This window comes from Paralichthys olivaceus, chromosome 8, assembly GCF_024713975.1.
Source record: "Paralichthys olivaceus isolate ysfri-2021 chromosome 8, ASM2471397v2, whole genome shotgun sequence".
Lineage (NCBI taxonomy): Eukaryota > Metazoa > Chordata > Actinopteri > Pleuronectiformes > Paralichthyidae > Paralichthys > Paralichthys olivaceus.
The window spans coordinates 23,064,304-23,076,426 of NC_091100.1; the positions used below are offsets into that span (position 1 = coordinate 23,064,304).

The 12,123-nt window shown below is 40.3% G+C and overlaps 2 long non-coding RNA genes across 2 annotated transcripts in view; one reads left to right on the forward strand and one right to left on the reverse strand.

The window, feature by feature from the left end:
• The window catches only part of LOC138411159 (uncharacterized), a 21,810-nt gene extending 18,006 nt beyond the window's left edge, over nt 1–3,804 (reverse strand). The window contains exon 1 of the long non-coding RNA XR_011243806.1: nt 3,667–3,804. This is a non-coding gene — a long non-coding RNA (uncharacterized lncRNA). The remainder of the gene's footprint in view (nt 1–3,666) is intronic.
• Nucleotides 3,805–4,217: 413 nt separating this feature from the next.
• LOC138411158 (uncharacterized) lies at nt 4,218–10,863 on the forward strand. The gene is made up of 2 exons (XR_011243805.1): nt 4,218–7,117; nt 9,476–10,863. It is a non-coding gene; the product is annotated as an uncharacterized lncRNA (long non-coding RNA).
• Nucleotides 10,864–12,123: the final 1,260 nt, after the last annotated feature.

A 12,123-nucleotide genomic window follows, 5' to 3' on the forward strand; every position in this document is an offset into this window, starting at 1 on the left:
TTTTGACAGACTTTCACCATTCAAAACAGGTTAGACCACACCAAGAGTTTACACATGCCTAAATGAAACTCTCAAAAAACCACCTGGGTTGTGTGTGTATGAGCCCTCAAGCCTGACTGTTTCCCATCGTTGAGGCTGTGCTTTGCACTGCTCAGGGCTTAGCCACCATTGTTTACCCACAAAGCTCAGCACCTGTTTGAGATTGAGCTATACACAACCCAGCTGCAAGCCATTTTCATCTAACACCCAAGAAGATAACTCTCCCTGTTGCACAAACGATTAGGCTAATAGTTCATGATGATGGTAAGGGACTAAGTTGGATAAGAAGGTAAAAAGTTGTGGGCGCAAAATTGCAGCCTCTGAGAAAATCTGCTCTGACAATCCAGTGGACAACTGCTCAATTCAGTAATTTCCCTTGTTTGTGTTCCTCATCTCACATGCCACTTATTGATGCGCCAACATGCCCCCCCTGGCATGACAAGAGGCCACCATTGTGAGGAAATGGCTTTGCAGTCTGCAGGAGCCCACGACAGTTCTGTTTTTTTTTTCAACGGACTCCCTGTCGCCAGCTTGTCCCTCTTCTCCTTTGCTTTTCACACACAAGCAATTAAGTCAGTTTCCCAATGCTGTGATCCCCTCCAACATTCTTTGTTCTTGTTTTTTGTTGTTTTCCTGTTCCTTAGGTTTTCTCCCTCTCTCCCTCTGTCTTGTGGGTTTGTTTCTCGGGTGAGGAGGTCGAGGCTGGGGGCGGAACAGAGGGAAGAAGAAAAACGAAGGAAAAGGAGGGGGATTCAATTTGCAGCTTTATGACTAACCACATGTGTTTCTAGGCCTTTGTATTTACATGTTTCTCATGGAAAAGAGGGTGGTGGAAGAGGATGACGGGAGAAGAAAGACATGCATATGGTTCTTGTTTGTGGAGTTAAATTCAGAATCGGACTGTTTGTTTCCTGTGACGAGCTGAGGGAAATACGTTCTTGTAATCATCTTCACATTTAACTCCTCCCCAGGCAGTGGTGAGGCTTTTCCTTGAAATCAGATATTTATATTAATATATACACCATACTTTGTTTTCATGTACACAGATATACTGCAGATAAAAACAAGGTCACTTTCTCTTATTTAAAGTATAGAAGTTGAAGTTCGGTTCTCTGAAGGACATTTACTGAATTTTATTATTTTTGTTTGTATGATTGCTTATTATAAAGTAATACAAACTCTTCATCTTTCACATTCTCCATTGCTCTTTATGGTTAAGGCTCAATAGAACACACTCCCTTGCTCTAACTCTTTCACTCTGTACGCCTTGGGCACCTCCACTTCTGGCACTGGTTTTACCATTATAAAACCTCAACGAGAACCAAAACCAGGTACTCTGCTCCTCCTTTCTTCCTCTTCTGTCTCTGAGGTGTGCCAGCACCAACACACATGAATTGCTGGTTGCCCAATTGCCTTGTAGCGGTGGCAGTGGGGGACATTTCATTCTGCTTTGCATACCTTTGGCCTATAATCTTTACATACACTGTGGGAAGCATTATCGTCAAGGATCCTTGTAATTTCCACAGTTTGTGGGAGGTAGAGGTTTGTGTTTGAATTTATTGAACCCATGGGCCTGTTTTTTTTATTGAAGTGCGTCTCCACCCTTAGACACACTGACACTGTAAAATATAATCATGCAGTGATTTCAGGTGTTATTCTGTGATGCGTGTGAAGTTAATTAGCATGAGGCAACAGCAGTTTGAAATGTGATTCCGATTTTTAGTGTACTCACTTTTCCTTTGTCCACTGTACTTCATCTGCGATACTTGCCTGAATGATTTAACCCTCTATGGAACTCATACATGATGCTAAGGAACATCAACATTCACTCTTATCCCAAAAATGTGTCACATGACATCGACTCAAACCAGTAAAACCAATTATTTAAATAGCTTAATAAGATTTGCTGGTAAGGAACAGATGGCCATTAGCACAAGTTCTGTCAAACACTTTAAGATATTAATTTTGAGATTTGAATTCTTTAAAGTAGAAAAAACGAATGTAATGTATAACTTATATTGCACATTATTAATTAGATGTAATGTTGTAAGGAATCAAAAGACAAGGAGAGTCACGCCCACATCCAAAAATCCTAATGAACGGCACTGTCCACTCACTGTACTTCAATGAAAAGCAAGGGCGGTGTAAAAATGACAACTGCACTGACCAAACATGTGAAGTGCAGGAAATGCGTTCAAAACCGAAAAACAACTGGCTGGTTGAGTTTCCTGAGTGACTGATGGATCCATATCAGCAGGGAACATATGTATATTATAAATCATCCAGTTGGGAGATTCAGCCCATGTTCACTATATGTATTATTACTGTTTGACTTACAGATATCGGGGTGTAGTTTCACATTTTTGGACTCAAGATGACAGTGTATGATATTAACTAATTACTGTTATATACATTAGAGTGTTGGGGGGATTGAAACAATTTGTTGGGATCCTCTCTCTTTACAGAATTACAGACTGACATGTCAGGTTGCTCCTGTCCTTGTTGAAAGTGTCACTAAATACTCTTCAAAAAAGAGCTAGCACTCTAACAGGTGATGAATCTCACAATGTCAAATGAGGCATGGGCCTAAAACTCTGAGGTTTCATAGTGCAGTGAATTCAATGGCAGCTTTCCATTCAACAGTTGGTCAGTTTTTTGTGTTCTGCCACTTCCTGGTTTTCCTGCTCTGTCTGCATGTTCTCATTTAAGTCCTCCTTGGGCGTGGCCATTGATTTCTTGATCTCCCAGCCAACACTCCTGAGTTTCATCGTTCAACCAAGACCTTAGGCCACAGCACTTCTTAAGAAAGCACCAACCAACCATCAGACTCCATAGCGGCTCCACCTGAACTTAACCTGGGGCACTATCAATTTCAAAATGCTTTGTACCATTTTGCTACGACATGTTTTCTCAAAATGGCGTGCAATGGGCTTAAAGGTACGTTTTCTTTCATTTGGTGGGTTAGTCAGAGGTGTTCCCCAATCAGCAGTGAGATGTATATAAACCCTGATATATTAAGAAGGCAGTGCACACAATGGATTTTTATGTTTTCTTCAAATACAGTAGCTGCTGCTGGGTTGTTGACATGTTTGTCAGAAATATTGTATTAGAAAGTTTTCTAATACAAAGTTTTCTCAAACAATATTCTACCATGCCTCTATCATCACTCGCTACATTGTGGATCTCTTCCTGCAACAACATAGTGGTATGTGTGTATTTTTATGCTGTGATTTCTCTTGCTCATTTTATCACACAATGCATATGATCCTGAGGTCTGTTACAGATGTATCTCTTTGCATTCAACAGTCATTTTTAAAACAATGCAGCAGCAGAGAAGCACCAATAACAGTGACAATAGATGAACATGCCCACAGTTGTGAAAAGTATGGATCTTTATCTTTCCACTGATAATATTTGGCCTCACCAATACCATTGAATAATTAAAAATTATTACATTTGCTTGGATTACATTTGTTCAAATTTATAACAAAGAGGAATTCTGAAGCAAACATTCTGTGGATAATATACTGGCTTAGTGATTATTGAAATGTTTGGGAGGCCAATACAATGCAATCTTTACACCTGACGACATGATACAAGATACTGCTTTCAAAAATTACCACTCACATTTAGTATTTTCTGTAATTTCCCAGCAGGTGATACAGGAAAGTAGAAGCCATTGTCTCCAGCTCTCATGAACGCATATTGCACATGAGATGAGATGAGGTGTGTTTGCATCGATTAGGAGAAAAAAGTATTTTTGTCGTATATGTGTTAAGTAGTTTAGCTAGCAAGTGTACTACTGGTAACTACTGTTTCTGTCTCTTTTTCTATTACACTTTGATTCTTTCTATTTGTTGCGTCTGCACAATAAAATCTTTTATTTTGTCACTTGCAATGGTCTAACATGCAATGAAAATCTTTTTTTACAACTTAATAAGTTTCAGTTGTAACATTTTTTTTAAATAAAGGGGACGATAATGTGTAGATTTCAGCTCTGACACAAAACCTAATTATTACAATATGTTATTCATTAAGGCTGTTCAAGATGTTCACTGACATGATTTTTGATATAGAGGCTTTGATTTGTGGAAAATTATAGAACAATAGAACTATAAAGACATGTCAAAACCCAGCCAAACATCAAAGAGACACGCTCATTCAAAACAGTTCCGCACTTAATGAGTCACAGACCTCTTTCTGGAAGGATGGCCTGTGGTTTGACAAAATGGGACAATGAAAAGGCAAACACTCCCATTTTAAATGTTGGGCTGTGACACGATGCATCGTGTGAAGAAAGTAAGGAAGTTATCCCCACTCTTGTGTTCAGTATTAGTTTTAGCTATAAAACTCATTGGAATCACTTCTGTGTATGGAACAGTTTGTAAAAAGACAAGGGATTCGTCTTCCTAATCCCGTCCTCCAGCTGAGGGTGTTGTGAGTGATTCAGGACATATGCCGTGAGCAAAGGTTGGAGGTCATGTGTGATGGTGGACATGTACAAGCAGGGAACCAGAAAGAGAAAGATAGTCAACACTGCTTTATTTGCCTGTGTGTAGGCTGATGTAAACAAACACAGAGCTTATACAAGCTTTTGATCTTGTGAACCATGAAATCTTCTTGGTAAAAACAGGAAAATTAGGCCTCACTGCGGGGAGGGAGGAGGGGCAGAGCAGGCAAAGGCTCATGGGAAAAGATATTTAGTCTAAGATCGGGAGTTCGAAGCTATTAAATAAACTTCCCCCCTCTGACTTAATTTGATACAGCTTAACACTATTTCCCCTAAATGTTGAACCCTGAGGAACACATAGAGATTGGTATTGGTGGAATCATTGTTCCCTCATCAAAGTGCCAGAGCTGTAATTGTGCCCTTTGTAGTAGAATTGTTCAATGGCAGGTCCTGACTGAAAAAAAACCCATTAATCTATCTAGTGCATACGATGAATAGCAATGCACCAATAACGGCCACATTACAAGCCCCATTTTTGTTGACATTGCAGTAGCAGCTCGCAGGAATAGGGGCGGCATGGGACGGTTGGGTGATAAAAGCGGATAGTGGGCTCCTCAAGAGTCAGAATAGATGGAATCTGTTGCTTTGGCCATAAGCTGCACTTTTATTTTTTTTCTCTATCACATAGCTGCCTTGTAGGATGTGCAAGTTTGGTACAGAGGTGAGCAAGCTTCCCTCCCTCCCCCCTGGAAAGCTTGTGCCCAAGAGCTATCCATTTGAACTTCAATGAGAGGCAGCCTTCTTGTGAGGACTTGAAACAGGCATCTTTGGGAAGCTGTTAGAAGTGCCCGGGCAAGCCTTTTTTACCTGATGTGATGTAAAGCTTACTTTTGTTTGATGATTCCATACATAGATACAAACAGGTATCCTTGGCTGGATAAGAGTGAGAGAAGGAACAGAGGGGGGAACCACAAATGGAAAAATGGACAAGATTGACATTATAGCTGCAATACACCTGTTACCTGTTACAGAGCGTGTTGTTGAGGTTTAGCCAAGAGATGAAGGCAAACCTGATTTAAAGCTTAGATTTTTTAAGCCTGTCTTACAACATCTCTCACATGTATACACATATGGACATAACTTTACTTGTGCAGTGTTTCTGTGTGCTTATGCTCCAATAATGTAATAATGCAGGTCAGATGCATCCACAAAAAAAGGCAAATAACTGAACAATCAGATTAGGAGTGGCAGCTGAGTACAGTATGTAGGAGGCAGGACATATATCGTATATATTCTGCTGCAGTTTCTATTTACAGCACATTGATACCAGCATTGTCTGTCCACCCTTTTCTGCATCTTCTACACATATGGCTCCTTTTTATCCTGAGATATTTGTTTTTTATTGCTTCTGTTGCATGTTAAAAATGTCATCAACACACCTACTCACTTAGGGTAAATTCTGGAGAAATAATCCTGCTAAATTATTTTAGTTTTTATTAGGGGGTTGGCAGGAAAAACTGTGCAGAATGTGGTGAGCCTCTGACTGGCACATTTGCGTTCTCATATATAGCCCCTCCAGAAAATTTCAGGAGAATGTCTGGAGTTCAGCGCCTGTCTGAAAGCAGCTGTATTTCCATTAACTTTGAATGTTTATCATCACATTTAAATTTGTTTCACATTCTGTTTGAGCACATTGGATAGCCCCTTTAGCATGAGCTCTTTCACCATACATAATGTACGGTATGTATCCGTAATCAGACAAGAACCTAACCTTTAAACATCCATTCTTTGCATTGAATATAAGGATGGAAAGCTCCCAATGAAAGTTTAATGTGCTTTTCCATCTATTAAATGTCCATTCTTCTATCCCTCTCTCTCTCGCCAATAACAATTTGTGAATCCATATGTCTTGAGTTTCACCCAGCAGATACTGAGATGATATCACTACCAGATGTTTGGCGGATGCCTCAACACTCAACACTGAAAACCCAAATTTCACAACACAATTGAATTGTTTGTCTTTTTTCTGCATTGGTTCCTGTTAAACTAATATATCAAAGGTTTCCCAATCTAAGTCGTTTTCCTCTTGAAATGCAGCCTTTGTCTGTGTGCTTTGTAAAAAAAAAAAATAGAAAATCTTTTTGAGAACAGAGGAAGTAGCCCCAGGATGACAGGCATCATGTTAAAATGGCCTAGTAGCAAAAATGTCACCAAAAAGCACATTCTGCAATACTTTTGATGCAGATCCTCCTTTTAACAAGTTCTCCTTTTAAGATCTTTTCATATCATAAAGGGAGAGAAAAGGGCAGAAGACAAAAGACAAAAGAACCCAAATGCAGAGACTTCACTTCTCCCTTGAAGATGTTAAAATTAGTGTCTTAAAAAAATCAAAGGCTCAACATTAAACACTGAAAGATGCTTGAAATGCCGACACTGCAGTGTTTTAGAAAAAAGGACATAAGATGAGAGATACTTGCTACAGACTTTGGTGTCACTTCAAAGCTTTGACTTTAAGAAAGTAGGCTAATATAATACTGATAGGAGAATCTTTACCTGGCTCTGTTGACCTCATCTGAGGTTTCTGACAGTCCAGCCACAGATCCTGGTACCATGCCTTCACACCATGGGGTAAGGGGGGGCTGTGAGGGTCTGTGGGTTGAGGGGGCTAGGTTTGACGTATAACCCTGGAGGTCGTCTTTGGTCTCCTGCTCTGTGATGGCCTCTTTCTTCTCTTGTTATGCTTAGAAAAAGATGGCCGCCTTTGAACTCCACAGAAGCCATAGAAACGGCTGGAGTTCCTTCACTTTAGCGCTTGGCTGTCAGTGTCTGACTGGGCCATCGTGATGGGCCGGCATCATTAGAAGCTGGCGCACACAGGGCACACATTGACACATTTGCTGACACAGGGTGTATAAACAAGGTCCTGTGGAAGTGTGTATGTGCGGGTATGTTTGTTTATAGGGGGGTACGGGGGTCATTTTAATTGGCTTGGCCTACGAACTTACGAGCAACAGAGAACCTACGAGCAACAGAGACCTGATGTGTTTGGACTACTTAGAACTTGCTTTTTCATGTCACAGATTCAAGACTTTGCTAACAAAAGAAAACTTTCACATCTCTTGTTAGTGTTATATGCTGAATCAGGGACAAAAACTCATGGCGGTACAGTGAACTTCCTCATAGTTCACCAGGAAGTCATGGTTGCCAAAGGTAACAGATCAAATGTGACCATCTGCTTTTTGGCATCATTATGACAAACAAAATTAATAAATTAATTTACTTAAAAGGGGCTTGACATCTTCAGCCTCATGTTCCCTCGCAAGCCCACTGAATCATGGAACCTTTCTCCTCCTCTAATTTTTAGTAAAGACTTTAATTTTCCAGTCTCTGGAACTTCAAAGAACTGACGATTTGCAAGTCCACATCCCTCCGAGCGCTCCGTGAATCTCTATTCTTTCATTTCGACGGCCCCTTCAGTAAATATGTGCAATCGGCCCGCTTTTCAAACAGATTCGTTTCCCATGTATTTATTTTAAATGAATATTATTAGCTGGCCTGGCAAGAAAAGGTTCTTATGCTAATCCACAGAAATCGCAGGCATTTCCATTTAATGCCTACTTATAGGCCATTCTTTAACGACTATTTGCCTCACAGTCTTAGCAAATGAGCTCTGCACCCCAGACTCCTCTGCGCTCATAATTTCATTGGAAAGAAGAAGACAAGAAGAACGACCCCCCCACACACACACATACACACCACACCCCCCTTTTTACTTTGATCCCTGAATGTGTTTTTGAATCTGCTGGTTGTGTATTCGAACATCAATGGAGACGCGCTTGCAAGTGCTTGCTTTCATTATTTTTCACAGAGATAAAACGAAACAACAGAGGGATGGGAGGGGACAGAAGGGGGGAGGCGGGGTCGGAGGGAGAAGGCATGATGGGAGGAACCTTGCATCGCCAGAGAGACAATATGTGTCAATGTGGAGTCACATCCTTATCAGATTGTGTGTCCTGCTTATTAAAACTGCTGACCTTGCTGCCAACCCCGCCACAGCTCCTGCTCTCCTAACTGTAGCTCTCTGTTTTTCCGTACAACCTTATCTCCGGGCTCCCTGAGTGAAGACACAGAGACATCTGTGTCTGGGTTTTTTCATACAAGGCCTTGCTGCAGCCTCAGCTCTCAGCTGTACTGTCTATTTAACAAATGTTGCCACTGATTTTGAGGCACTTTGGGAGACTGTAGTAGTCAAGTCTTTTCCACTGAGACTTACATTTTTGCTGTTTCAACCTGGAAAATCAAAATTTTTGAGATCTTTGTGTCTTTGTGTTTGACCAGTCAAAAAAGAGACTGTGAAAAGTTTTGACCTTCATTTGAAATCCTGCGTCCACCTCCAGTGTGGCACCCTGCACCGTGACTGTGGCAAATGGGGATTGAGGCATCCCACCAAGGTATAATGAGTGATGGGGCTTCTTTGATTCCTAGAAAGCTTTCATCTTCAGTCAAGGCCACCACCGATAGACTGCATTTTCTCTCTTTCTGCTCTTCTTTGTCTCTTGCCTTGATGTTTGATGGTGAAGACTGAGAAAAAGATCTTTTAATATGGTCCCCATTTGATTACCACTCTCCTCACTGCAATGCACACTTCTCATGCATCTCTTCTCCTTGTGTTCATGGCTTCATAATTGGGATACCGTCACTACACCACGTGAACCAATTTTGCTTGTTTTGAGTAGAAAGTTAGCGAGGCAACCTTTTTTGGCACATGCAACAGCTCGGAATAATTATTGCTCAAGCTCATAACAACTGAGAGTGCCTATTGGGGGGGCTTTAAGAGCACAGCAAGTCAGTCGGAGGCGAAAGAAAAGATTTTAAGATTTGTGTGGAGAAAGAGAAAAAGTTGAAAGGAAAACAACAAAGAAAAGCATTTGTTCTTTCTGTGCGCTTGCACCCTCAGTCTAGGGTTCTAATCTCTTATTGTTTCAGACCCAAACAGAGACAAAGGAGTCACAGATCAAAACAAATGACTATCAAGCTATCAAACAAGCACCACCCTGCTATGATTCCAAACGCTGACTGCGGGAGAGCGAGAAGAGATTCGGAGTCAGGCGGGTCGCATATTGTTTCCAGTCACTTTGATGCAGAACTTAAAACGCTGACAAAAAAAAAATCAAACGTGTTCCATGAAAGAAGGAGAGAGGGAAAGGAGAAGAGAGGGACAGTAGAAGAGAAAGAGGGGGCGATGCGAAACATGCTAACACTGTTTGCATATGTGCACTCGCCTTTGTTTCATTAGTGGTCCAGCTGATAACCTTTATTAAGCCTGATCTGGAATTAAACTCATGGACCAGCGGTGCTTTGAAGCTAGAACTGGCTCTTTTCCTGTTTGTGCTGTAAATGCAGGTTGTGGTGCAAAGATAAAGCACTTCTAAAGGATATTAAGACTTGAAAGTCCTTTGGCTATTCACTGGTACATATTTGATGTTGTTCCTTTGCTCCTTGGCTAAATTAGCATATCTCTTTCAAAGCACCCCTCCCCCCACTGACAAATATAATCCTCTGCCATTATGTGTTCACTAAAAGTCAAAAATGATAGAAGTACATTGTGTATGCCACTGACACATCAAAGTATGATAACATGATTAGCTATGATGATTCAAGTTTGTTTTCTCTTCTCCTCTCTCTCTCTCTTTCTCTCTCTCTCCCTCTTCATCACTGTAATCAGCACCAGTTTGCCCCCTCCTGCATTTCTGTCTCTTTCATTTCCTCGCGCATAACAGTCACAGTTTCTTGTTTTCTTACCAGTTGCAGTGGGGTGATACAACCTTTTGCCTCAGTTTGTTCACTTTCCATCTGCCTCTCTCCAGAAAATGTTATAACTGTCTAATTTTAGTTGCGATCATATCATCGCTGAGTTTGACAGGTCTCTCTTATCCCACTCCTTTCTCTTCCCACATCGAGTCATGTGCATCGGGTGACAGGGCAGATGTGCGTCGCTCCTCTCGATGAGCAGCAGTGTGTAAGTTAAACTGCAAGGCACATTCCCTGCTTCATCACAGTGCACACATCAAAACAAAAGGCAGTGACAGCCCCATTGTGATCTATTATTTAGCCCCCCTCCGTATTTGATCACTAGCGCGTGCCATAGTGATGATCATGCAGATTAGGCCTGTTTCTTCCAGCCGCTCCTCTAAACTCCTTTGCTTTTTTAGTTTTTGGATTCTCATTTTTGCTGCTCTTGCAAGTGTTGCGATGAGCTTTAGTGATGATTTTTCAAGAGTGACATGTTCCCAAAGGAAAGTTGAAACTTTAGGGAGCAATACATCAGTAATGAAATAAAAATTTTAAACTGCATATGGAGCAGTCATCAGGTATCAGGTGAACAACATCTAATGTGTTTGTGAACATTGTGTGCTGATAGAAATACAAGCTCATTATGTTTAATATTAAATACCTTCTTTCCTTGACAACCATTGGTTTTTTTTGGGATTATAAAATCAAACAGCTGTTTGAAACTTGCTTGAGAGAGGTAATCAATCACAGTTTGCTGATGAATTATGTGTTTTCACAGCAGATGATCTAGATGAATAATCCTTAATATCCCCAGAGTCTATATAGAATTTAGCAAAATTGCCTTTTCAAGGAAACACACCCTGGGAATACTCGACAAAATATACTTAATTTGGAAACACTGTGTATTATTTAAACTCTAAAAACAGTTTGAAGAGGAATTTTAACTGTTCTGCAAAGACAAGGATGTTATTTATTTAATTTCTTTCAGGTCCTGTTTTGTAGTGCTAAATGTAAATGTTAGAAATTGACCATATGTGTTTTATCTGGCGATAAAGAGGTGATGAATCTGATGTCTTCTGCCCTGGTCAAATCTGGATAATATTTATTACATTTATTTTTTTATTTATTATTATAGTCTACTGTACTTAATTGTAAAGCAGCTGCAAACCTGACTGAAAAACATATACAGTATTTGCCAATGCTGTGTGTGGGCATCTCATTAGGTTATTTTGAGTACAAATACTAACATTACCAGCAGACTTCATGGGGTTAAGGGTAAGTGATAAGATGTGAATTGTGGTTTGGTTAGGGTTAGGCATGATTTATCATAGTTAGAGAGATAAGGTTTTGTTTAGGCTTTCCACAATTGATTAAAGTCAATGCACAGTCCTAACATAGATAGCTGCGCAAACTGTGTGTGTATGTGTGGTGTTTTATAGCAGTATCAATACCTGGAAAATGGTGTGCATTATTTGTAGTTATATTGCTAAAAGAATTGTTTAAAATTCCTCAGAACATTTCTCTTCTCACACCTGTTTATGTCTCCAGTCTCTCCTTTGCTCTGTGTTCCTTCGGTTTATTCTACCAAGTCCTGATTAATGATCACTTGTTATTTAGGCCCAAACTCTGACAATAGAGTCTGTGAGTTATTTCACTTGCATCAAATTGAGAATATACATATTTACCTTGTGCTTAGGGTTAGCCTGATCCTTGATTTGGAAGAAAATAAATGAACATCTGAACTGTTAACCGTAACCTTCATATTTTCCCTTTTATTCTGACTCAAGAAAACATGAGGTATAGCATTAGGTAAATTATTCCTGAGAGGGCTGAAGGGACAC